Source organism: Pteropus medius, unplaced genomic scaffold (assembly GCF_902729225.1).
Source record: "Pteropus medius unplaced genomic scaffold, Ma_sr-lr_union100, whole genome shotgun sequence".
Classification (NCBI taxonomy): domain Eukaryota; kingdom Metazoa; phylum Chordata; class Mammalia; order Chiroptera; family Pteropodidae; genus Pteropus; species Pteropus medius.
This window is the reverse complement of record NW_024349798.1, coordinates 8,009,731-8,037,636: the sequence shown is the minus strand read 5'-3', so window position 1 is coordinate 8,037,636 and position 27,906 is coordinate 8,009,731. Positions and strand designations below refer to the sequence as shown.

Genomic DNA, 27,906 nt, shown 5'->3' with positions numbered 1-27,906 from the left:
TTTCCTTCTATGGAGACTGAAACTTCCAGGTCGTTACTTCTCCCAGACACCCTTGAAGCATTTCACCCAATTCTGGCAAACAAGACTTCAAGAGAAGACTCAGAGGCGGGGGTAGTAGCAGACGGGGCCAACCTCGTCATCGCTATGTGTCATGATTGGAACTGCAGGAAATGTCTCGGAACTGAGAAGGGCCACGCCTCAGGGCCAACCCACTACGTTGGGAAAATGATAGAAAATAAGTTTCCAGACAGAAATAGTCCCGGCGGCTCTTCGATGACAGTCTCTGAGCCTACCCTGTCCTCTTATTGTAGAAGGACTTCTGATGATAGATAACAAAGGCCCTTATTGTGTGTCACTCGTTTACTTGGGAAATCGATCATGGGCCACTCAGAGCATCTTGAGGGACTCACCGTTGCATACCCAGCAATTAGAGTAGCGCCTCCATGTGGTTGATGCTCAAAATTAGGGCCAGGATTAAGGGGAGACACAAACTAAAGGGGCACCAGAAAACTCAGTAATCAAGGTAAACCATATTCTAATGCAATCTTTCACAAAATCAAAATAAGTAAACAAGATGCATAATGGACAAACTATGAAAATTTTAAATAAAGACAGGCCACCGCCCTGCACTAGCAGTACCCGGCCTCACTCGCCCTACCATCGGCCCCGCTCTAAATATTTGTTGAGGAATTTCCCATGCATTTTTATCCACAGTCTCCAAGTTCTTCACAAGAACGTCACTGTCATCTTCGCTTGACAGGTGAGACCTCTTGGCACCTGCCTGGGGGTCACAGAGCTAGGAGTGGTCTGAAGGACTCCAAAATCAGTGCTCTTAACCAATGCATTCAAAGGTCTTGGCACCTCTCCTACGGGGCCTGTATCAAATGCAAGAGACAGGTGGGAAATTCAACCACCAGGCTTTGCTCTGATGTCTTCTGTCTCTCCAAGTATACTTCCCGAGCACCCACTCATCTGGTCACTGGGGATTGGAGCTCTCCTGTAATGAGCATATTATATGAATGCTGACACAGAGCCAAGAGTCATGAGCAGCTTCCGGCAGCCAGAAGGCCTGCAGGTTTTGCTAAAAAAGGCACCCAGATTAACACATTTTAAGGTAATGAAGGTATCATCCAGTTACAACAGGCAACGAGGAGGGAGAGGAGGCCAGTTGCCCGAGAAAGGGAATCAGGGTGTGTCCTAGATTGCAGGCAGGTTCCCGTGGGTTTCCTGGAGTCCCCGGGGATGTGACATTATGTAAATGCAAACTGGTACTGACAGGATAGGAGGAATCCATCACTCACACTCTCACACAGTTCTGAGTTTTCCTGCCAGGCTTCTTCTACATCTTCATGACTGCTCTACAAAAATGCAACTGGGAACTTCAAGCAAAGGCTGGGAAAAGTCGTGTTCTCATTTGGGACAGGAGCAGCCGGATGTCCTAACTGGCCTGAATGAGATTGGAGCATGGGAAAAAAAAAAAAAAAAAGTTAAATGAGGAAAAGAATAAGCAAAGGGAGAGAAGAGAAATGAAATGTTTTCATCATTTCCATCACTGCTAATTTCACTAGGCTGCTTTTCAAAGAGCCCCTCTAGAGTGACAGCTTGCCTGGAGGTCTTTGCTGAGTTAAAGGCATCATGGAGAAAAGGCTGTCAGTCACTCTGAACAGAAAGAGGAGCCAAAGCTGACCCAGGAAGATGAGGCTCCAACCCCGAAGCCCGGGGGCGAGGTCCCCTGCGTGTGGGGGTACAGGGCGGCCAGCAAGAGATCTGTTTCCTTGGCCCTTTCACACATGCCCATGTCACGCCCAGCACCTCCCAGCCCTGGGAGCCCAACTGCTTCCTTACAAGAGCAGACGCGGTGCCTTCTCGCAGTCATCAGCAGAACTGCCAACCCCTCTCCCAGAGCGTTTTCATCCTTCTGGCACCCGGGGCAGCTGAACAGCTGGTGAGAGGAATCGGAGCTGTGATAAGGAGTGTATTTTTTCAGACTGACAACCCAATTCCTCAAGACAGGGTGTCTGGTTGTTTCTAATCCCTCTCTCCTTAAATTCTTAGTTTTACGGTTTGGTCACCTGCTGCTGCTCACAAGTCCCTAGGGATCCGTAGCTCCACAGGCGGATGGACACGGATGATTTAAGAAGGCCCGCTTTGATCAAGATCTACTGTGTCCAACGTCTTCCACCCAGCCCTTGAAGAGAGCAATAGAATCTTGAGCAAATCCTTCCCCGTTCAACAATCTGTGTTCAGCATGGAGAAGCAAGGGCCAATGGGGAAGCAAGTGGAATTGAAAGCCATTTGGGGGAACACATATGTGGGTCAAGTTACTCATTGTATAGTACTTCTATTATCTTTCCTCATGCCTCTCAAATCTATCCACTGCCATTACTCTAGCTCTAACACCATGGCTTCTCATTGTAACCTCTAAGTGTCCTTCCCATGGACTCTTCACTCTGTCTGATCTGTCTCCTATTGATGGAAAATGATACCCCCATCCCATGATAGATCGATCGATAGATAGATAGATAGAAAGATAGATAGATAGACAGACAGATTTAATGGATAAACAGACAAATGAGTGGATGTATAGATAGACAGATAGATGATACATTTGATGGATGAATAGATAGATGATGGATGGACAGAGATTAGGGAGAAAGGGAGGGAGGGAAGGAAGAAAGAAAGAAGAGAGGAAGGGAGGAAGGAAGGAAAAGAGGGAGGGAGGGAGGAAGTGAGGGAGGGAGGAAGGATTAGAGTGGCTTCCCATGGCACTTAGGATTCAAATCAAAATGTTTTCCTTTGACACATGCCGCATGATCCGGTCCCTAACAGTACCATCACCATCTCCACCTCACCTCTTGCTCCAGTCCTACGTTTTCCAGTCCACTGGCTTTACTTTTAACTAATTTATTTGTCTTTCATTCTTTCTAAAACCAAGGCCAGGGAACAATTTGACCTATCTCTCTGAATCTCCCCACCTCCCCACCCCTCTCACCCGCTAACGAACACTTCCGAGTCCCAGCTCCTTTGATGGCAAGAGACACCATCTCCCCTTCGCATTGGTCAGAGACCTTTGTGAGTCCCTGCTCACAGGACCATGTGCCTTCCCTCCAAGCACTGCCGTGATTATTTATTTAACGTTTATCTTTCCGACTAGACTGTGTGATCTCTGAGAACCAGAAGTGGCTCTGACACGGCTCACCATTTTGTCCTCAGCCTACGGCAGTGCCCAGTGGCTTGCGATGGTGTTAAATACCTGTTGGCCCTGAGCCTGGCACTGTGCGAGGGGTGCGGGATACAGAGAAGGTGACTGGCTCACAGGGGTAGGATGTTGTCTGATGACAGTGTCAATGCGTGCTTGTAGCAGAGCCATGCCTTCCTGGCATAAGTCCCCAGTCTGCTGCTAGAATCGTGTGACAGCGTACAAATCACCACTCGGAAAGTCCAAGTCCTTATCCCAAAGGAAATAAAGGGCTCAGATTCTCTAAGATATTCTGTATTTTGAACATTTACTCCCATTTAAGAGGTCCTATGCATACCGAAGGGGCTCAGAATGGGCCTCCCCAAGATGTGTCACTTTGGCATGTGTGTAATTTTGAGCTGAAGGTAATTGAGACCCTGTGGACTGATGAGAAATTTTTACCTCTCCCTTAAAGAATTTAAATTAGGGGCCTTGCCCATAATAAGAGGCATTGCTAGAAATAAGCTTTTATGACCTCTCTACAGGGCAGGAGGAACTTCTAATTACTGCTCTTGTTGTCGACCCTCCTCTCCTCTGAGCCTCAGGTATCTGACCTCATCCTTAGCTCAGAATGTCATACACACCTCATTTTAACGTTCTGTCTTTGAGCCTCTCTGTATGTGCGGTTCCCACACGTACGTACGCAATTAAATTTGGTTACTCTTTCTTGCTAATCTCTCGTGTCGATTTAATTATTAGACCAGTTGGAAGAACTCAGAAAGGTTCTTCTTCTAAAACAACACCAGTTAAGTCTATGGCCATGACACCCTGAACAAGCCTGATCCCGTCTGATCTCGAAAGCTAAGCAGGGTCAGGCCTGGTTAGTACTTGGATGGGAGACCACCTGGGAAGACCAGGTGCTGTAGCGTAAAAAATAAAATAAGGAATTGTAAACTGACAAGGTCCTTACAATCTGTGAGGTAAACCAAGGGTTGCCTCGTCTAAAAAAAAAAAAAAATACATACATACATACATACATAAAAATAAAACAACACCATTTAAGACCTTGGCAATGGAGCCCCACTGCTTGATGCTAATTTCAGTCCTGCTGCTTGTTCCCTTCATTTCCTTGAGCGAACAACTTAATCTCCCTGTGCCTCACTTTCTCCATCTGCACAATGGGATCAGCATGAGCACCTATTTCAGTGTGGACTGCACGAGTTGCTAATAAGCACAGGACATAAGGGAGGTCTTGTCACGCTGAAAGCACCACAGAAGACAAAACATTATAATGATCATCCCTACTCATTGCCAATCGCATCCGACTTGTTAAATTCAGACAATATGGCCACTCTACTCATATTTCCAAAAATCATAATGAAGATTGCATTCATCCATGATGTGACTAATCAAGCCCTGAACTTTCCATTTTTCACACTTCAATAGTATTTATACCTTGATCCACAACAAGGAAGCAGCGATTCACTCTTCCCCAAAGTCCCCCACAGGATTGACTCTGCAGTACAATGCCCTTGGCTGAGACCCATGAAGACAGAGCCTGGATAAACTCACCTTACGCTCCAGGGAGGAGCCATGTAACACTTGCATCCCCACACTCCAGGGAGGGAGGAAAGTCTAGAGATGATAAAGGAACATTCATAACCATCGCAACTATCATTTATTAAGCACCTAATACACGCCACGCACTGCACGAAGTGCTTTGCCTTCATTATCTCCTGTAATCCTGAGAGGCAGGTGTTAGCCCGGCTTAACTTTATGGCGAGAGGAAGCAAGCTTAGACAAGTGAAGTAGTGAATTGCCTAGGATCACCCAGCAAGGAGCTGGGGATTCCAACCAGGCTCTTTCAGACAAAGGCCCTCTTAGCTTGAAGCTTCCCAAACAGCCCTGTTGAGAAGTTCCTAAATGCTTCTCAACAGGAACGTTGTCAACCAAAATGTAAGTTATACGTTTCCATGGAGTCATTTGCTCCTTTGCCAGCGAATCATCTGAGATACGTCTGATGATGGACCAACGGTTCAGATGAACGCGAGGTCACTGATGTTACTGCCACCCGCTAAGAAGTTAAACTGAAAGCATTGCGACTTCTCGTGGGGGTTTTAAATTCCGAAAATGGTGTTGGGATCTTACTCCCACTGTTGCCAAGTCGAGAGCTTCAGTCCTAAAAAATACACGGTCATCGAAGAAAGACCCTGGGATGTGCTAGCTTTATGGCAATGTGATTGCTGCTTTTGATGCTACTACCTCTGGACAAAAAAAAAATGATCCAGTAAATGACTTTTAAAAATTGTAGGTGGGGTGTCTTCGGTGGGGGACCAATCAGAGGCCAGAATCCAAGCTTGTCGTGTAGGCATGGGTGGGTCTCCACTTCCTCAGTGAAGGTGGGGAGGAATTGTACCTGGATCTACTGTTTGGGGCACTTAACACGACTGTGTTTCAGATGCTAGTTTTATGGAGCCCATGTCCCCCCTGGGAGTCAGCATTTCCTTCTTCCCCAGCCATGTGCACCGCTAAGGTGTCTGGGCAGAATGTCCCCCAGCACCCCAAGTCTTATTTTAAGGTGCCTACCTGAATTACCTTTACGGCATTTTTGAGCCTTGAATGTCTGAAACTGGGAGAGGAGACCCCAGATACAGGGGATATATTAACTGGGGCTCTTTTGTGAGGTGGAAATGTATTAATATTTAAGTTACACAACAGGAAAAGTTACACGGCTTATAGCGACTGGAACTGTGTCCCCCAAAAAGATGCATCCAAGTCCTAATTCTTGATATCATGAATGTGACTTTTGTGGAACAGTGTCTTTGCAGATGGGATAATCCAAGGACCTCTAGATGAGTTCATCCTGTTTTTAGGACGGGCCCTAAGTCCAAAGGGTGTCCTTACAAGAGAAAGAAGTGGGTGCTGACACACGCGCACACACACACACACACACACACACACACACGGGAGAATTCCAGTCTCCGCTTTTGTTAAAACAGAAGCGGAGACTGGAATTATTTGGACACGAGCCGCAGAACATCTGGAGCCACCAGACACGGGAAGAGGTAAGGAGGAGCCTCTCTAGAGCCCACAGAGGGAGCGGACCCCGCAGGGCGCACTCAGTGTGCCTTCCTTCTCCCGCAGGCTCTCCCCAGGCAGTGAGAACACAGCCACCAGCAGCAGCTCGGGTCCCACACCCTCCCCACTTAATCCCCCAGGCGCTTCGCCATTCAGTCCAGGTTGGGGCCAATGCCCATCCCTGACCCAATCTCTACAGTCCTGGGCTCAGTGAGGTGGTCAGTGTCTCCCTTCTGCACCCTCCTCTGCTACTAAAAAGTGAGAATAGGATAATCAGGGAGATGAGAAGCTGGTCCTTTCTCTCGGGCACGGGGAGTGTGATCCTGTGATTGATGATAAGAAATATACATTTGATCTTTCTCCCAGATTAGGGCATAGAGCTCCTAAAACCTTCTCAATTCCTTAAGTGATGAGAGCAATAAAGGTGTCTCATGTTAGGTTGATGAGGTTACTTTTGGCCCTCACTTAAGGGTGGTGGCTGGTTGCCTGGAGAACCAACCACGTGACCAGTGGGAGGAAACAAAGGCTGGAGGCTGCAGATAGGAGCGGGGTTGGGGGGCTGCATGGAAAAGGTGAAGGGATTAAGAAGTACAAATTGGCAGTTTCAAAACAGTCACAGGCATGTAAACTACAGCAGCATAGAGAATACAGTGAATAACATTATTACAAACTAATAACGCGGTATCAGGGGGGTACTAGACTTATTGGGGGGATCATCTTGTAAGTTATATAAATGTCCAACCACTGTGCTGTACACCTGAAACTAATATTGAATGTCATTTAAAAATTAAATGTTTTTTCATCACCAGTGGCCGGTGATTTACTCAATCATGACTATTAATGCAGCCTCCATAAAAACTCCAAAGGTCGGGGTTCACAGGGCTTTTGGGATGGTGAACAGATGGAGGTGCCGGGAGGGTGGCAAGTTCAGAGAGGGCACAGAAGCTCTGCACCCCGTCCCCCCTTCCTGGCCCTGCACATCTCTTCCATCTGGCTGTGCTTAGAATTACATCCTTTGACAAAACCAGTGCCCTAGTAGCTCAAGCGTTTCTCTCAGTTCTGTGAGCTGCTCTAACAAATTAATTGAACCCATATATATAGCCAGTCAGTATGATGCACAGGTGGCAACCTAGACTTGAAACTGGCATGTGAAATTCGGGAAGAGGCAGTCTTGGCGGGAATGAGCCCCTGACCTGTGGCATCTGACACAGCAGTTTCAGTGTCGGGATTTAGTTGAATTGTAGGACATCCAGCTGGCATTTGGAGAATTGCTTGGCGTGGGGAAAAATACAATGGGAATGGGTTGCTGGAACCGTTACAGGAAAGACAGGTGAAGAGAAGGCAGGAAAGGAGAAAGGCGGGGGTGAGTTTGGATGCAGATGAGAAGAGCCCAGAGGAAAGTATGTAGGGAGGAGGTGGCACCCAAAGAGTCGCTGACCCCCTGGGCTCAAGAGTACTGGGAATTAGTGAGCGAGAAGCCACGCCCTGGCGATCAGCCCCAGAGATGGGATTTTACTCCGGCATCTGCGCTCATTCCTGCTGGGAGAAGTTAGGATCCTTGCAAACTGGAAATGGGCCTTTCTGAAAATCCATTCAAACCTGACAGTTATCAGGTGTATTGAAAACAATCGTTTTTGAGAGATGAAAAACAGAGAAAGCGTACTATGCCTGAGCTCTTTCTCCTCCTCAGAAATGCAGCTTCGCAAAACCTGCCCGTCCCCTAAGCTTAGCAAGCAGAGGTACTTTTAAAATAACGTCTGAAACCCAGTGAATGTTCACAGATGAAAAGGCATGGGCTCCCCAGTCCACGGTATTGTGAAAAGGTGGGTTTTAATTTCCGAAAAGACAAAACCGGGAGAGAAAAAAGAAAATGCATATCTTCGCACACTTAAGAACTATAATATTACTTAGATGGTGAAGTTTTATTCTGAAAAATGACTGTCAATTATGATTAATATTCTCCTTATAATTAATTCAAAATCTTATTAAAATCAAACTTTTATAACTTTACATAGAACCACGCTGCCCATGTCAGGATGGAGAATATGCCTTGCCATTAATTTCACCTGTATCATTTCTCAGTTCTCAAAAAAGGCAATAAAAGATACTCCTTGAAAATCAGCAATGCCAGGCCACCCTCATCTCCATAATGACACAATTTCCAATTCACGCCTCATTTTCATTAATGTTTCTGGCCATAAATTTTTAAGCATATGATAAAAAATTTCTGAAGCGGCATAAAACTAACATGAAGAGGGAGTTCATTAGCATGTGACCCTAATTAGAAATTCCATATTAACTTCCCGTTTCTACTTGTGCATGTCCAATAACAAAAACCTATATTCTGGACCCGCTTTCGCATCTTTTGGAGGGAATATTCCTTTTGGCTGTTTAATTCTCTGGCTTTATTTTTAAAACGACCCATGTGTTTCCTCTGTTATTTGAATAAGTCAACAGACAATTGTATCACAGAATGCCTTTTGTGTCACAAATTATCTGGAAGAATTGTGAGAAGGTCCTTGCCCAATGCTTTATTAATGATACCAGATCATAAAAAGGCGGGGGGGATGGGGGGGAAATATGCTGACTCCGTCTCTTTTCTAATGTTGGGTGATAAAAATGCTACTTCAGGATTCAGAAGGTTAAGTTCTAATGTGTATTTTGAATAGAGTGTGTTGGAATAATTGCCTCATAAAGCAAAGCATTGCCCGCCTGCTAATGGCTACATAGTGCCATGCTCAGCAAAGACGGCCAAGCTTACTGGAAAAAATGCTGTGCCTCAACTTTTGTAACCCTCCCATATTAAGTTAACTTTCCCCTCCCCTTGCTTTTTCAAAAAAGGTGTAAAATACAGTCACCCGTTTTGCAGCTCAGTCTTCAAGATCAGTGAAAGCTCAACTCCAAAAACCAGCCCCTCAATGAACCGTGACTTGTCCCCTCCCACACTGTGCTTGGGCTGGTCCTCCATAACCAACAGAATGTGCTGGAAGTGACTCTATGTGACTTCTGAGGCTAAGTCACAAGTCTTGTAGCTTATCCTTGAGTCCCTTGGTCTATGTGCTCTGGGGAAAGCCAGGCACCATGTAAGGGGTCTGACTAATCTGAGACCACCATGCTGCAAGGAAGCCCAAGCTATCAACACGGAAAGGAGAGGTGTTTGGCCATCCATGAGTTGTCTTAGCTAACCCAGCCCAGATGCCAGACAAGTGAGAAAAAGAGCCAGCATGTACCTCCAGCCCATTCAAACCCTCGGATGACTCCAGCCCCAGCTGCAATCGAGAGACCCCAAGCGAGAACTGTCCAGCTGAGTCCACGGGATCATGATAGATGACAAAAAATCTGTTTCAAGCAACTAAACTTAGCAACATTTTGATATGATGCAATAGATAACTGGAACGTCATTCAGGGAACAATAAGTAGGGAATGGAGGCTGTGGATTTAAACCACTCATTTCTGCCTCCCACACCTGAGCAGAGGCAAGAGTCCAAATTGCACCCATCTGTCCCTGGTCTTCAATACTACTTTTCCATTCAATTAGAGTCTTTCATATTATCTCTTTGAGAAGTGTATGAGAAGGTGCTGCATGTGGCCTTCTCATGACAAAGACCCGTGTAACTAGAAGGAAACGGAGCCTGTTCATTCCTTCCCTGAGGCCAGGCTTGACACAGAAGGCATTCAATGCCAAAGGACTCGGGGGAGTAGTTAATGTAGGAGATGGCAAAGGGATGGGGGGCACAGTAAGACTTCCTAAAAACTCATCACCCACTGTAAAGTCTCACTAATCACAGCAAAGGCCCCTCTCCTCCAGCTCTCCCCAAACTCCACAGGTCTTGCCTCTCTGCAGGCTCTCCGGTGTACAGCCCTCAGCCTTGACCTTGCTTTCTCCATGTGTTCTCTGCTTTAGCCATTTGGTCAGCTCCCTCTGACAACCCCACTTCTGCAGCCCTTACTCAGATTTGCAACACAAAGCGAAGGTAATCAGCTTGATCAAAAAGGTGTCCTCACCCTCACTCAAAAGAGGTGTGGGAGAGAGAAAGATGGCAAATACCATTATTTTTCCCTCCTCTTGTTCTCATAAGAAGAATAGAATATTACACCAAGACACTCACAGAGAAGCAAAAACTGCCCATTGAAAAAGTGAGCAATGAACTGAGCTAATTCCATGAGATTCACATTTTGCTTGAGTATGATCATTCCTTTACCAGTGGGAAATAGAACAAAAATTTCATAATGTTAGTCAGTTAGTGCAGACTGCAGAGGGATGCGTCTGTGTGTATGTGCATGTGTGTGTATGTGCATGCATGTGTGTGTCTGCATGTGTGTGTCTGCATGTGTGTGTGTATGTGCATGCTTATGTGCATGCACTGGGAGAGTTTAAAGATGAAGGCGGGAAAGGATCATTTATCTACAACTTACTATAGCATGCCATAGATTCCTTGTATTCAATTTCATTCTTATAACAGCCTTGTAAGGTTGGAATAATTAGCCTTCCCAACTTGATAGACGAGGACACCAGGATTCAGAGAGCAGAGGTGACTTGCCCGAGGTTATACAGCTGGTCAGCAATAGAAATCAGGTTTGAACTCCTCCCATCAGCCTCTGAACTTGGTTCCCAAATCAGGTCAGGCTTCGTGATGCTCTGGAGAGCCTGTTATCTGGATTCAGCCCTATATCTAAAAGTAGGCTTGGGATCCTGCTCTCACAGCAGACTCCCCGGATGAACCGGGCTGATGTCAGAGAACAACCCTAGAAAAGTCATTCCTCTCCGGGCCTCAGTTTCTCCCCCTGCAAAATGAGGTGTTTGTAGGAAGCTATTCCTAAGAACCTAGGACTATAATTAACATTGCGTGGGGTGGACAAAGAGTGAAGATACTAATGATGTATTATATCTTAACCATCATATTTTTTATTAAAACAAATGTTTCGACAAAATTATGTTATAAACAGAAGTGTGTTCCTGCCTGACAATTTATAGTCATGTAATTTAAAAACTGCCAATCATTAAATGCAAAACAGCGACACGTCTGAGCATGCTGGAACTACTAATAAATGGGGGCATGTTATTGCAAACATAAATCAACTCCTCGGACCTTAAAACGCTGTAAATAAGCAAGTCTCTGTGTCAGAATGGTGCGATGACCAGACTAGCTGCCCTGATTTATTACATAGCACCTTCATAATCAACACCCCGCTGATCTGAGACTTTCTCTTCACTTAAATATGTGAGTAACTTTTTGACATCAGAATAAATCGATGCCACTCTATCTAACATCTAACTTCAAAAATGCCTGAAAAGGTGACTGTCAGTTGAGGTGTCATCTGCTATTTTGTGTGGGAGCCTTGTTGACAAAGAAGTTTTATTTCTCTCTTGTCATCATCTGAGGGATATGTGGACTGGGCTTGATCTCTCATCTTGACTTTTGAGTAAGACTTATCAGGTTTGTAAGAATGTAAACACTTTTCTAAGTTACAGGTTACTCTTCTTTCATAAAAGGGATAATAATTACAAGAGGAAAAAACATTCTATAAACAGCTGGCTTTGGCCACCAACATGCAAAGGATGAGTCAGTTAAATCCATCTAGCAATTGTTCTTCTCTCTTGTGAATATTAATCACAAACTGGTTTGAAATCTTGACGTCCACCTATAAATCTATAAAATTAATCCTCATTCTTTATGTACATAAAAATATATGTGTTGAGTGTGTACGTGTGTGTGTAGCATGCTCACGAGAACTCTGTGGTCTCTCTGTTAAAAGTTATTACATTATTCTTGGCAGAGCCTCCTTCAATCGCCTGTCTCAAGGTAGTTCTGATTTATTTCTGTTCTATTTGTTTCAACTTAAGGTTTCATTGAAGAAAGTGTCTCATGGAAAAGAGAAGTCTGAAAGAGCTGGACACAGATAGTCAGCTTAGCAAAGTGTAAAGAAATCATCATGGTTATTTTTGGCCAATTAAAAGAAGCACACACCTTAGTTAATACTAATCGGAAGGCCTTCACAAAACATTTTAACATTTGTGACTTGGTTTCTCCACCTACAAAATGGAAATAACAATGCTTGATACACATTGCCAGGCTAAGCGAGGATGTACAGTTCTCTCGGTGAGGCTTTGGGTTTAGTTTTCTTGGTTTAAATTAACTACTTTGTCAAAAGTAGAACTTTACTTTTCCGACATGTAAATGATGAGAGGTTTTTCTGTTTGTTTGTTTGTTTGTTTGTTTTCCAGACACCTCCTGGGATGAGGAGAGCATCACCTTCGGATTGCTTTTCTAGAACCAGGAATTGACAAATGGGAAAACAAAGGTTCTGCTCTTTCCTGTGAAGATAGCAGGGAAGGCTTTCTCTATCAGAGGCGCCATGTTGACGATGGCCCTGTGCTCTGCACAGGACGTCTGGGGCAACGTTCAGTGAGGCACACGGCAATAGTTTCTAGAAAGTTAAAAGTACGTGCCCGTGATCAATCACACATGGAAGGATTGTCTTGTTCAGCAGAGGCCACGGTATTTCCCTCCCACGTCCTCTTCCATAATATTGCCCCTCCCCCATCAAGAGGTGGTATCTGCAGCACCTTGAATGTGGGTGAACCTGTTTCTGCCCGCTGAATCTATGTGGTGGAAGCAATGCCATGTGTAAAATGTCTTGCTACCATGACAGAGAGATCTGAGTAGTCCCAGCTATTCCAACCCCGATATAGATTGAATGTTTATGGTTCTCTGCACCCCCCTGCAAAAAAAAATCATATATTGAAACCTAATCCTCAGTGTGATGGTTTTGGGAGGCAGGGCCTTTGGGAGGTGATGAGGTCAGGAGGGTGGAGCTCCCATGAATGGGATTAGCACGCTTATAAGAAAGACCCCCACAGAGGTCCCTTGCTCCTTCCACTATGTGAGGACACAGTGAGAAGTACCCCATCTATGAACCAGGTAGCGAACCAGACATTATGAACCAGACTCTGAATCTGTTGGCACCTTGATCTTGGGACTTTCCAGCCTCCAGAACTGTGAGAAATAAATTTCTGTCGTGTATAAGCTACCCAGTTTGTGGTATTTTTATTGTAGCAACCCAAATAGATTAAAACAAGCTCCTATTCTCTGAGTCTATCCAGCCCAGAAATGTAAGGAAACCTTCAAAACAACCCCAGACCCAGCTACCCTCTATGGAACCACAAGAGAAGTTTTGAAGAAGAACTGCCTACCTGACGTGACCTCAAAAGCCAGATTTTTGAACAAAAATAAGTGAATGTTCTCATTTTAAGCCACTATTTTAAGCTAGTCTGTTAGCTGGATCACCTTGCAATCATAATGAAAGATCACCCCAGTTTCCAGGCTACGAGCAGCTGAGCTGGACACTTCAGAAAGATGAGCAACTCTACTATGCTTCATTTATTGTCTCAGCTTCTCTCTACCGAGTTAAATGAAAAAGGTGAGCTAGGTAGTAGACCCACTGACATCTGTTGTGACAGAGACCTTCTGTCCCAGGATTAAGTGAAAGTCATCTACCCACGTTTTGTGGTTCCATGTCTCTTTCCTTCCCTAGACAACAGCAACTTCCCAGGGTAGTTGTCCTAAGCCAGCCTCTTTTTTCGTTCCTCAACTCAGTCTGCCCTTTGCTTCTTTCTGCATCTTTGGGAGAGATTTAGAGCTTCTATATAAGACACATAGCACCTGGATATGTACTGTATTATCTTAATATTAGAGGAAAACATCTCCTAATTCACATACAATTTCCGAGCCAAGGGAAGAATTGCCAAATGCATTTTCTGTTTGTTCAGCTTCAATCCAATCAAGTCATCAAGCATTTATTGAACATCTACTCGCTGCCAGACTCTGCGGACACCAAGCTCCTGAGTCATTATTCTTGTTCTCAGGATGCATATGGTGTAGTGAGTAGAGCAGGTGGGGGTGGGCGGGGGGAGGCAGGGGGACAGACATCTAAACAAATAACTGCAATTCGATGGAATGATACAATTGATGTGATGCAGAGGAGCATGTAGTGTTCTTAAAGATGGGTGTATAGGGAACACTCTATCAAAGCAAAGACCAGACCTAGCTTTATAAGAGGAAGAGTTCAGCGAGCAGAGTTGGTAAGAATGGTGTTCCTTCCAGGTGCAGCTTGAGCACAGATGGGAGAATGAAGAAGTTGGAGAAATCTGTGTTATGAACTGTATTGTGTGTCCCCTCAAAAATTCATGTGTTGAAGCCCTAACTCCTGACGTAGTTGTATTTGGAGATTGGACCTTGAAGCAGATAATTAAGGTTAAGTGAAGTCATAACGGTGGGGCCCTGATCCCATAGGACCGGCGTCCTTGTGAAAAGAGGAAGAGACACCAGGGCTGGGTGTGTACAGAGAAAAGGCCAAGTGAGGACACAGCAGGAAGGCGGTCCATTCACATCCGGAAGATTTCCTCTCCCCTCACATCTCTTTCAGCTTTATTTAAGCACATCCCTACATCCTTCCTGAGAACATATGTTCCCAGCTGGTTGAAATAAGGCCAGTTGAAGACAGAAGCTCCATGCTCCCATCTGTTCCTTCTCTTAGGGAACCAGTGAGAGTGATTAAGATTCAAAAGGCTCAGGTTGCAAACTCGCACCCAGCTGTCTTTATAATCTTATCTTTTAGAGACAGTTTAAATCATGTCCCACCAGTGGAAAGAGTGACCTTATTTCAAAAGAAAGGCAAAAAAATAAATAAAAAGATTAGCCTTGCTCTCAACATTTTGGCAGATTCCTGAAAGATAGCTGGAGGGCTGGTGTCGAGTCTTAACTCTCTCTTCCACACGAAGAATTCGATCACAGCCAGCGTTTCCTGAAACTCTACCAGGTGCCCCACCATGTGCTAGGGGTTGAGCAGGCATCATCTCGTTACATCCTTAAAACTATTCCCTAAATGGGCACTAACATTATTGTCTTAGATGAAGAGCCTGAGGCAAAAAAAAGCTTAAATCACTTGCTCCAGGCAACGCCACTAAAAAAATCGTAGAGCTAGAATTCAAATGTGACTCAAGTGGCTCCAAAACCCAAACCCAAACAATAATCATTGTAGGTGTTTGGAGACCAAGTTTCAAATGCAAGGAGCTTATAGGGAGGAAGGTTTTCCTGAGCAGCAGTAATGGTGGGCTGGGGGAAATAAAACAGGGAAGGCAAGGCAAGCTAAACAAGTCCATTATTAAGCTAGTTGACATTGAATGGAGAGCTTATTTCCACCAGAGAACACAGGGGTGGGGGGTAAGTGTGGAATGCATGCTTTATAGCTCCCATAAGTAATGTAGGGCCAGTATGGGGCCAGCTGGGCAAATCTGGCCCATGGATTGCTTTTGTAAATAAAGTTTTATTGGAACGCAGCCATGCCCATATGTTATTGTCCATGGCTGCTTTCCTGCTACAGTGGCAGAGTCAAGTAGTCCCAAGAGAGATCAAAAGGCCCCCACATCCTAAACTATTTACTATATCTGGTCCTTTATTGAAAAAATGCTCGCCAACTCTTAAGAGGCAAGGAAGCTGGAGTATTTCTATACCAAATCCTAAGTCACAGATTGAAGGTTACTGGGACAAGGGTGGTCTAATTCCCTGGCATTTCCAACCTCACATTTGTGTGGCAAAGACCTCAAGCCAAAAGACTCATGTAGAAGTCAAGACAGACTGCCTTGAAACGGTCAATGCCCACTGCAGGTGGGGTAGGGTAGGTACTAATAGCCTGTGTTACAAAAGTAAACAGGAAAGTTGCAAACTGGTGGCCCCTTAGTCATAAATTTGCTTGTTTAGCCATATAGTATTTCCAAAAAAAAAACATAAATTGATAGATTTTCCATTTAAAAAATCTAAATTCCAGCTCTTCTTCAAAAAAAAAAAATCCGGCACCATTGGGCCTACATTGCTGTATGAACATTTAGAAATGGTATATACTGTGTCCGGGTCATTAACTGGCCAGCTTTGACTGATTATATTAACTGCTTGGTACTGGGTAAGCACCTGAGTTTGAGACCCCTGGTGTACACATTATCACCATCAAAATAGGCTAAGAGAGGTTACATGACTTGCCCAAGGACATGTGACAAGTAAGTGGCTGAGCTAGAACTTGGCTGCCAATTTGCTTCCCTAAGCAGTCTGAGGTCACAGCTCCCTTTTGTCCACACTCTCATCCCCACTTACTACACCTGCACCTCTGCACGACCCCTGTAAAAGATCTTTGGATGTAGAGCTGGCCTCTGCTCCATCCTCTCAAAGCCTGAATAATGCATTAGAACATGAGATGCAGAATGTTAAGATAAGAATAAATGCTGCCAAAAGTCACGACCCTCTTCACCCAGGAGGAGCAAAGACTACTCGATACAGCAGTCAGCCACTTCTCTGTCTGCCCTCATTCTTATGGACAGAATAGCTGAGAACTGCAAATTCTCACCTACCCAGGAATCAGCCATCACCAATCCACTGGAGTTGCTAATTGGAGTCTGATAAATCATTTCCAAAGCCTTCTCTCCCTCAGGGTTTTTTTCCCAGTTTGGATGGATGAGATACTCCTATACAAGGTAACTATGGCATTGGGGTTTATCCAGGTATAAAATGTGCATAAAATGTGCACAGAAAACCACGTACTGAACCTAGAAACAAGGAGGGGATTCTTGACCTTTTGCAACTGAGATATATAGAAAAACAGGACAGTGGCTCAAGAATCAACCTGAGACTTAGGAGACCCCATCTCTTAATGCACATTTTTTGTAGGAGAAGTTCTCCAAAATACAGCAGAATGCGGTAACTTGTTTTTGTTTCTACTGCTACCACTCTGATCCAAGCCATCATCTCCTATGAGGGGAGCGAAACAGGGAAGGGAAAGGCAAGAGTCAGCAAGGATGGAGCTTCAAGTAGAATCCAGCCACGGCTTGATTCATAGTTTTGGGGCTCTGTAAAGTAAAATGCTCTGCAGAGTTGTCCCACCTTAAGGCAAAAGGACTAGCCTATTTGCACCTGGATCAGTCATGGACAGCTGGCTGCTCCTTTGGGGGTAGGGTTGTAACCTCTTAGGAAAAGAAGGTGAAAACCATTTGGCCAAGGGCAGGTCTGCAGAGAGGGGGGAGCTGGAAATGATTAGCAAGGAACAAGCATTGCAGCTGGGAGATGGATGCACCAGTTCAGTAAAGAGATCTGGTCTGGGCACCAATAGCATCTAGGAAAAAGGCACTCAGGGATCTTATTCCTAGCTTCTTTATTTGGGTTCTGGGTAAGAAAGTTTTGAGGAATCCAGTTTGCTTTGTTTAGCCATGAAACACCTCCCAAAGGTGCATGATGATTTTGACCTTTGGCCTTGAACCTTGAGATTACCCCAGAGCTGTCCTTTTGATACTTCGGATTGTTAGCACCACACTATGCCCACTCAGAAAAACTGTCCTCAAAACCCATTCAGAGGCAGCTGTCTTCCCTGATAGTGACTTGGAGGCAATATGTAATAACCATTTTAAGATTTTGTTTCCTCTAGAAAGCCTTTGTCCCTCAAGATGGTCCCTAATTAGTCGCTATCCCCAGGGACTCCCCAATCTCAGCCTTGCATAAAAATTGGATAATATCCCAAACTTCTCTTCATTCCATCTGGCCTTCAGTTCTGCCATAGCATCTTCCCCTACCCTTACATGTCCACTATACCTTGATCACCAAATAGCCTGGAGATGGAGATGTTGTCGGCATAATTAAAGATCAACCTGATCTGTTAGACCCCGCTTCTCTATAGTGAGTATGTGTTCATCAGCCTTTTACTTTCTAGTACAGATACCACTTTTCTCCTATCTACCAGACCCAACTCATTGTTCTATATCCATCCATCATCCTTCCTTACCATCAGCTCTACCTCTATAATAGATTCACTTTATAGACAAAATCATTCAACTCCTGACAGGTATGGAGGGTCAGGCAGGGGGATCATTGAGCAGGTACGGGAGTTCTTACCAAAATTTCAAATCTGCTGGGGGGCAGAGGCAAGAAACTTCACAAAATTCATCAGCACAATTCCTTACTGGCAAGGGAGAGAAGGACCAAAGGTGCATAATGCTTCTACTATATGTTAGAGTGTTTTCATACACACTTAAAATCAGGGGCTTCCTAATTCTACAAGTGAGAAAACTGAGGTTCCACATAGCTGAGTTTCTTGTTGGAAGCCACACAAATTTAAATAAATAGATGATAGACAGATAAATCTCATTTGAACCCAGCTCTGTCTGGCTCCATAAACTGGGAGCTTCTTATTATATCATGCTCCCTCAAATAATGACAGGCCCACTGATCACACAGATGCCACAGACATCCTCCAAAAGACAGGAAAAAAAGAGGATAGGAAGAATGCCTATAATGATATTTCAAAGAGAATTTGATTATTGATTTAAATACATACACACACACATACACACACACATATACTCACAAGGTCCCTGAATATCCAATTTTTGGGTTCTCTCCAAAAGAATAGATTTGATTTAGGGGAATTTCATTAAAAGTTCAAAGAATTATTCTTCCCCTCATCAATATTTACCTGAATCATCATTATCATCACCTGCTCATCCGTTTTTGCCGTGTGGACACAGCGGAGCTTAGAGGAGCTTTATCTGGTCTTGAATCGTTAAGTTCCAGGAATTGACTGAGGGGAAATGGGCATCATGGTTGAGTCTTCACTTTGAAAAATCTCAAAAATTTCAGCTTGATCACGGCAGCTCAAAGAGGCCCCTTGCCAAAGGGGCAGCAACTGGGACCCATGCTCCAGCTCCTTCCCTTCCTTCACCTTAAAAAAAAATGCTATGTATGGTATAAATTATGCAAACTTTAAATATTATGCATGCCATTTTTACTGTCTCATTTAAGCAGGAGTTTTGATTAAATAATATATTTATGAAGCAGAATTCAGTAATAGACAGTAAATTACCAGGAGCCTTGACGTTTATCTTCCACCATCTACATGAAATCCTCTTAATGAAAAAGTCTGAAACTTGGTTTAAATTCCATGCAGAACAGAGCAAATTCATTATCCTAAAGATAGAGTTTTATAATATAGATAGTAAACATCTATCATATATACGTAAAACTCTGGACCAAATTTTACATTATTTGTGATTCTAGGTAATTTATTTAGTTGTCATTTCAAAAAAAAAATGGCCCAAAATAATGATTCATGTTACACTCAAGATTGGGATATTTGTTCGAGAAGTGAAGGAAAAGCTATGGTTTTTATACATCAAATTTCAAAGCTTAATAATTCAAATGTATTTCTCTCCCATGAAAAGAGCATGCCAGAGGTAAAGAGGCCTGGGGTCTCATTTCAGCTATGCCATTAACTAATGGTGTGACCTAGGCAGGTTGGTAAATTTTTCTGGACCACGCTTTCTTTAGCATTAGGATGACAGGAAAAGGACAAAATCCATTCTAGCGCTAATCTTCCAGAGTTCACCACATGTCAAGGTAGATCTCCAAGTAAAGTCACTGCACTGGTGTGAAGAGCACATTCCACGACAAAATCTCCATTCCCCATTTCCTGTCGCCCAATCTAGGACAGCTCTAAAACACCCAACTGATATTCCCACGTAAACAACCTCACCAAAAACTAGCACATAACCAGGGAAAACTGGAAAGGAAACAAAACGACACTGAGTGTCTGATAATGCTAGAATGTTGGGCATTTACCTCATTTAATCCTTACAGTATATCCCCATATCACAGGAGGTGGCTCAAAAATTTTAGGTGCCACTAACAATAACAACGATGATGAAAAGAGCAAAAAATAACAATAGTAACAGTAGTAATCGGTATATTTTTTGACTCTTTACTATATTATGGGTAATGCTCTAAGTGCATTATTCATTTAAACTTCATGACAGCACTATGATCTGGAGTCAATATCATTTCCATTTTACTTATGAGAATATCAAAGAATGGAAAGGCTAAAAAATTAAGCAGGAATCAGTAGTGGCTTTAATTTAGGTGTTTGCCACTGCAGAAAGGAGAGAACCATGTTTTCTTCCTATAGTTTGTGTATTACCCTGTCCCTCCTCATCCTGCAGGATATGTACACACAAATTGAACAAAACAAGGGAGTGAGCTGAATGTTCACCATATAGAGCTCAGGGGAAGACAGAATACTCCCAAACAACCTGAAAAGGTAAACTTAAGGTCAGGAACTAAGGCTATGCCACCCTGAACACTCTCGATCTCTTCTGATCTCAGAAGGTCAGGAATCAGGAAGGAGAGGGTCTTTGGATATTCCCTGGGTGAAAGTGTGTGTCCTTAAACTTATCAATGTATGTAGTGAAGTCCTGATAAAAAATAATGATGGCGGAGTAGGTAAACGCTGTGCTCGCCTCCTCTCACAACCACATCAAAATTACAAATACACTACAGAACAGCCATCATTGGGAGCTGCCTGAAGAATAACCCAACAGAAGTTTTACAACTGGGGACACAAAGAAGAGGCCACCTTCAGATTGGCAAGAGGAGTAGAGACATAGGACAGGCTGGTCCCACACACACGTGTGGCAGTTGAGAACAGGAAGGATATCTCGGCTGCGAAATTCCTCCCGGAGGAGTGAGGGGCCCACACCGGGCACCCAAGCCCAGGGTTCCAGTACTAGGACGAGAAGTCCCCATAACTCCTGGCTCTGAAAACAAGCGAAGTTGGCTGAGTGAGATGAAGGGCTGAGGTAGTCACCGACATTCCTCTTAAGGGGCCCGCGCACGGACTTACCGCTGACGGACTCGCTCGCTCTGAGCTTCGGTGCTCAAGCAGCAGCTCGGGAGAAGCCAGGAACACATGGGGAGGAACTGAGTTATCTGGCTTCAGAGCGAGGGCAGGAAGGATGGCTTTCTCCTAGACAGAAGTGCTCCCAGAATCCTTTGTGCCTTTGTTGAGCCCTCCCTCACCTGCTTGCAGACCCAGGCGGGCGCCATATCTGACTCTCCATCAACCTGACTGACCGCCTTCGCTCCGCCCACCTGATTCCCTGAGACCCCGCCCCCCAAAAGCGCAGCCCCACTCAGGCTCCCTCTAGTGGCTTTTCCATACAAATGCCTGTCTTGGCTCATGATGCAGACTTTCCTAAAATCTCTCAAAAGTTCTCAAAACCTAACAAACGGCATCTGGCCTCGGAGTGCTCCGTACCTCTTGTGGAGCAGCCCCATGCCCGGCACTAGCGGCAGCCGGCCTTGGTTTGCGGCTTGGCCTTTAAAGGTGTATTCAAGCCCAGCATGAGTGGTGGCCATCTTCAGATTGCTTGGTGGCATGCCAGGTGGCCCCAGGCAGGAGGTAGGCTGCAGCTGAACTTGGCCTGCAGGAGGACCCCCCCCTGGCAGGCCTCAGCCTGCACACCCAGTGGCCACCTTTGGACTAAAGAGGAGCACCAGCAGAGGCCATATCCAAGGATGATGCACCCAAAGGGCAGGCACTAGAGCCCTGCTAAGGCGAATCCTGCCCCATAGGGTCAACCCCTGCACAACAGCTCCTCCACTGTAGTCACTGGCCAGTCTTCACAACCGATCAGCCCAAGGGTCAGTCCTTCCCACTGATGTGCAAACAGCAACCAAGGCTCAAGTACATCAGGAGGGCACACACAACCCACACAAGGGACATACCTGGAGCACCTGGCTCAGGTGACCAGGGAGACTGTGCCACTGGGCCCCAGGGGACATTTACTACATAAAGTTACTGTACTAAGACCAGGTGACATAGCAGCCCTACCTAATACATAGAATCAAACACAGGGAAGCAGCCAAAAAGGGGAGACAAAGCAATATGTCTCAAATGAAAGAACAGAACAAAGCTCCAGAAAAAGAACTCAACAAAATGGAGACAAGCAATCTACCGGATGCAGAGTTCAAAACACTGGTTGTAAAAATGCTCAATGACCTTAGGGGAAGAGTAGATGAACTCAGTGGGAACTTTAACAATTAGCTAGCAAACATAAAAATAGAGATAAAAAAAATAAAAAGAAATAAAGAATACAATAACGGAAGTGCAGTATACAATAACTAACTGCAGAAATGAAGAATACAATAACTGAAATGAAGAATACATTTAAGGGAATCAAGAGATTTGATGAAGCAGAGGATGGAATTAGCTGTTTAGAAGATAAAGTAAGAGAAAACACCTAATAAAAACAGCAACAAGAAAAAAGAATCCAAAAAATGAGGGTAGTTTAAGGGGCCTCTGGGACAACATCAAGCATAACAACATTCGCATCATTGGGGTACCAAAAGGAGAATGAAAGGAAATGAAAACCTGTTGGAAGAAATGATGAAAAACTTCCCTACTCTGGCCAAGGAAATAAAAACACAAGCCCAGGAAGCACAGAGAGTCCCAAACAGGATGGACCCAAAGAAGCTCACACCAAGACACATAATTAAAATGCCAGAGGTTAGTTCATGGCCATCCTACCCTGAACAAGCCCGATCCCATCTGGTCTCAGAAGCTAAGCAGGGTCGAGCCTGGTTAGTACTTGGATGGGAGACCACCTAGGAAGACCAGGTGCTGTAGGTGTAAAAAATTTAAAAAATATATATATAAGGGATTGTAAGCTGACAAGGTCCTTGCAATCTGTGAGGTCAACCAAGGGTTGCCTCATCTAAATTATAAATTAAAAACATAAATAAATAAAATGCCAAAGGTTAAAGACAAAGAGAGAATCTCAAAAGCAGCAAGAAAAAAGTAGTTAGTTACCTACAAGAGAGCTCCTATAAAACTGTCAACTGATTTTTCAGCAGCATCTTTGCAAGCCGGAAGGGACTGGTGTGAAATATGCAAAGTGATGAAAAGCGAAGCCCTACAGCCAAGATTACTGTACCCAGCAAAGCTCTCATTTAGAATCGAAAGAGAGATAAAGAGCTTCCCAAATAAGAAAAAGCTAAAGGAGCTCATCATTGCCAAGCCAATATTACAGGAAATGTTGGAGGAACTTCTTTAAGAAGAAGAAGAAGAAAAAAGAAAAAGAAAGATGAATAATGTGAACAATAAAATGGCAATAACCATATATCTATCAACAATTACTTTAAATGTAAATGGATGAAATGTTCCAATCAAAATAGGGTGGGTGAATGGATAATAGAACAAGACCTTTACATATATGTTGCCTACATGAGACTCACTTCAGATCGAAAGACACACATAGAGAAAGGAAAGAATGGAAAAAGATGTTTCATGAAAATGGAAACAAACAAACAAAAAGCTGGGGTAGCAATACTTATGCCAGGTAAAGTAAACTTTAAAACAAATTGTAACAAGAGACAAAGAAGAACCCAGTTATACCATTTTGGGGCATTTATCCAAAGAAACCCAAAACATTACTTCGAAGAGACATGTAAATACATATGTTCATTGTAGCATTATTTACAATAGTCAAGATATGGAGGCTACCTGGGTGTCTATCAGTGGGTGAATGGATAAAGAAGAGGTAGTATGTATATACAATGGAATATTACTCAGCCATAAAAAAATAATAAAATCTTGCTAGCTGCAGCGACATAGATGAACCTAGAGGGTATTGTGCTAAGTGGAGTAAGTCAGACAGAGAAAGACAAATGTCATATGATTTCACTTCCATGTGGAATCTACAGAACAAAATAAACAAACAAAACAGAAACAAACTCATAGATACAGAGAATATTTTGATGGTTGCCAGATGGGAAGGGGGTTCGGTGGAGCAGCTGAAAAAGGGGAAGGAATTAAGAAGTACAAATTGGTAGTTACAAAATAGTTATGGGGCTATAATGCACAGCATAAGTAATATAGTCAATAATACTGTAATAACAATGTATGACATCAGATGGGTACTAGATTTATCGGGATGATCACTTTGTAAGTTATATAAATGTCTAATCACTATGTTGTACACTGGAAACTATTATAATACCATACGCCAACTATAATTTTAAAATTTTAAAAATGCCAAAAAATAAAATAAAAAAATAACGATAATGAAAATTTAAAAAATAATAATGTTAATGAAAATAAAATAATAATGATAATGACAGCAATGATTTAGACTGGTGTAGTGTTTGGGAAATATTTTCAAAGAAAGCCCTTATATGCACAGCATTCATTTCCATGGAGGGATGACAAATTCGATCCAGCCTGAAGTCTATTTCTAATCGATTGGTGGTGACTGCTGGAAGCGGTGAGGAGAGAAGGCTATCCAATTATTAAAGCTACATTCAGGCTCAATAACAAGGTGAAATAATCTTTTAGTGATATCTGCTATGGATGTGGAAGAGCATTCAGGGGTCCATTTTGCAGACCCTACCTGTGATGCTCAAGATGACCCAGAGGGAGACAGGACAGGTACCATTATTCCAGTTTCACAATGATGAAAAACTGAAGCTCAAAGAGATAACATTGTCCATAGAGTTGGTAAAAAAAATATTGAAACAATAGAGATTCTCAAGTTATTAACCCAAAACTCTTTTTACTGTCTCGTGTCTAGAATTATGAAAGCAATGTCCACCCAACCTGCTTTAATTTTAAGAGCAAAACAGAGAGTTTACATTTTCTGTGGAAGTTTCAATCTTCAAAGGGTTCAAAGATGTTAAGAGGAGTTTATTGCACAGCCCTAATGGGTCTATCATAGCCTGTGAAATGAATTTATAAGGAGGCAAATATGACAAGTCCAAGTGCCAATAATATCTAAAGAAGCAAAGCCCACAGCTACCTCTTACTCAGCACACTACTTGGCATAGTGTAGCTCCATGGAAAGACAGCCTGCATTTAGGATTATTTACAATCTGATACTTCAGAGCTGGGAACAAACTCAATCATCTTAAGACTAGGTAAATATCTGCAAAGAACAATCCCAAAACAATCTTAAACAAACTCATTTCCTGCCACAATATGAGTATAGGCACACTTAGCATTTTCATGCTGGATTTCTCACCAGATATATTTCCCTGCAGATGTAATTAATACAGATATTTGCAACCGACCTGAGATTTATAGGACAATGGCCAATCTGAGTAATGGCAGATTATATTCTATACTAGGGAAATAAATCCACATATTTTAAAGCCATAAACTCGAGTAGTTCAAGATATCCATAAATAGATAACTTTTTCAAAGTGTCTGAGCACAGTTTCTTTATGCAAATAAGGAAGCAGAAACCCAGGGATCTCAAAATCATTATTAACCAGCTCCTATTTTCACAAACAGTTGAATGGTCAACACCTCCAAAACTCAAAATAGTAAAGCTCATTTTACTATACTATAGGAAATCCAATGTACTTTTTACAGCTTCTACTAGCTGAATTGGTTGGCCAGATTCTTCATCAAGAAATTGCCACATCAAAGTTCTTATCTTTTAGAAATACACAATAAATGACCAACCAAAAAAATGATTTGTTTCAAAAAATTGCTTGGTATGTGTGGTGGCTGTGAGGGTGGGTCATGATTGGGGGTAAAAAAAGAAATAAAATTGGTCATTTGTTGGTAATTGCTGAATCTGGGTGATGAGTACGTGGCTATTCATTTTACTAGTTTTTTACTAATTTTTTATGGATACATTTAGAATTTTCCAGAATAAAAATTTTCCAGGTTAGGAAAATATCATCATTTGAGATAACACTTAAAAGGTAACATTATTGGCTGATGGGTCTTGAAAATTCCAGAGACCAGATTAAAATGAACTCCAAATGCCATCTTTTCTGGGCATTAGATGCTTTAAAGAAGCAACATTTTTTTTATCAGCTTTGCATTATCAATACAGCATGGAATTAAGAATTTAGGGTTTGCCAGATTCATATCCTACCTCTAGCTGTGAGGGTTTTTATTATTATTATTAATTTGATGTTATCCTTTCTGAAACCTAGTTTCTATATCTATAAAATGGAAGTCAGTCATCCTTGTTTTATAGTGCTACTAGGTATATTTTATATGCCTACCAAATGCTTAGACTAGAGTATCCAGGAAACAAGCATAAAAAAATGTAATTCTTAATATCATCTCCGGATCATTTTACATTGCTGGACACATAGTAGGGAGTTAATTAGTCACTGTTGGATGAAGGAAGAAGGTAAAAACAACAGGAGGAATACTAATAAATTGCATCCAATTAGGTGTTACTTAAATTTCACAAAGTCACAAAAATTTTTTTTATTTTTTTGTGTCCGTATATGCTTTCATTGGGAGTCAGTTCAACAACTTGGTAATTAAAACAAATATCTTGCATTTTCAACAAACTTCGCGGCATAAAACGGAACGCAATTACTCAATTCTGATTTAGGCTTAACATGCAGCATGCCTTAATTTATTCCAATTTAATATTCAAAAGACTATCCTTAAGGTAACATCCTTCCGCAGCTCCTAGTGACTGCAACACACCAAATTAAGGCCAGCATCCATCAAGTGCATGAGAGCTGAACCCCTAGAGCAGAAAGCAAGCCTCAGATCTAAGGAAACGCCGGGAGTCAGCCTGATGTAGGCAGAACACCCTTGTGCATTGAGAAGACACCCTCTTGCCTTTATTCAAACTTAGCTCATTAAACCCCAGATATGCAATCAGTGCCTGAGTGTAAGGAGAGCAAATATATTTACACATCAGCGCAGATTGGTCCCCAGTCACACAGACCCAAGGGTTACATTAGCAGCTGATGTAGGGGATACATACATCCCTCCCGTCCAGGATTTAGACCGGAGATACCCTGGCCCAGAGAATCCCGCAGGGGCGGGCCTGGGAGACAAGCCTGTTCTCCACTTGCCAACCCATCCAAACTCTCCTATGAGGCATTTTCCATCCTTCTTAATAAAACAAGGTGGCTGTCTCACTTAGCTGCCACTTTGATTCTCAGAACTGCTAATCACCTTTGAATAAAACAGGTGAAATTCAGGAATAAGATGTCAACAAAGTGTGTGTGTGTGTGTGTGTTGATGATAAGGTATTCATTTCCAAATATTCCAGAGATGGCAGATGATTATATTGATTACAAATATTGACTGAATGTATAATGAGTTATCTACTGCTATGAGACAAATTACTCCAAAATTAGTGGCTTAATACAACAGTAATATATTATCTCACAGTGTCTATGCGTCAGGAACTCAGACAGAACACAGCAGAGACATACAGTCTTTTTGCTTCACCATGTCAGGGGGCTCAAGTGGGAGATTTAAAGACAAGGGGGTGGGATGTGGGGCTGGAATTGTCTAGAGGTTTGGTTGAGCCTGGATCTTTTTCCCATGATGGGCACGTTAGTGGCGCCGTTGGCAGGAAGCCTCAGTTCCTCTCACGTGGCTTCTCTGCAGGCTGCCCGAGCATCCGGGCACCTGGCATCTTTAACAGTTTTACTGGGTACCAAGGTGATGAGACCCAGCATTTCTTAATGTCTGCAAATCTCTCTCTCTTTTCTTAACTGTATTTTTTGAATTGTATAACAGACATAAATTTACCATTTTCTCCAGTTTTAAGTGTATAGCTCTATGGCATAAAGCACATTCACATTGTGCAATCATTTCCATTATCCATCCCAGAACATTTTCATGTGGCAAAACTCAAACTCTACACCCAGTAAACCCATTAAACAGCAACTCCCACTCTTATTTCTCCTGGTCCCTGACAGTTACCGTTCTACTTTCTATCCCTATAAATCTGACTATTTTAGATGCCTCTAAGAAAATGAATTTTACAGTATTTGTCTTTTTGTGACTGT

General features: G+C 43.1%; 2 pseudogenes; both read left to right on the top strand.

Annotated features, from left to right (window-relative positions):
- Positions 1-3,988: 3,988 nt before the first annotated feature.
- On the top strand, positions 3,989-4,107 carry LOC120620597 (uncharacterized; annotated as a pseudogene).
- An 18,530-nt stretch (positions 4,108-22,637) lies between these two features.
- Positions 22,638-22,756, top strand: LOC120620636 (uncharacterized; annotated as a pseudogene).
- Positions 22,757-27,906: the final 5,150 nt, after the last annotated feature.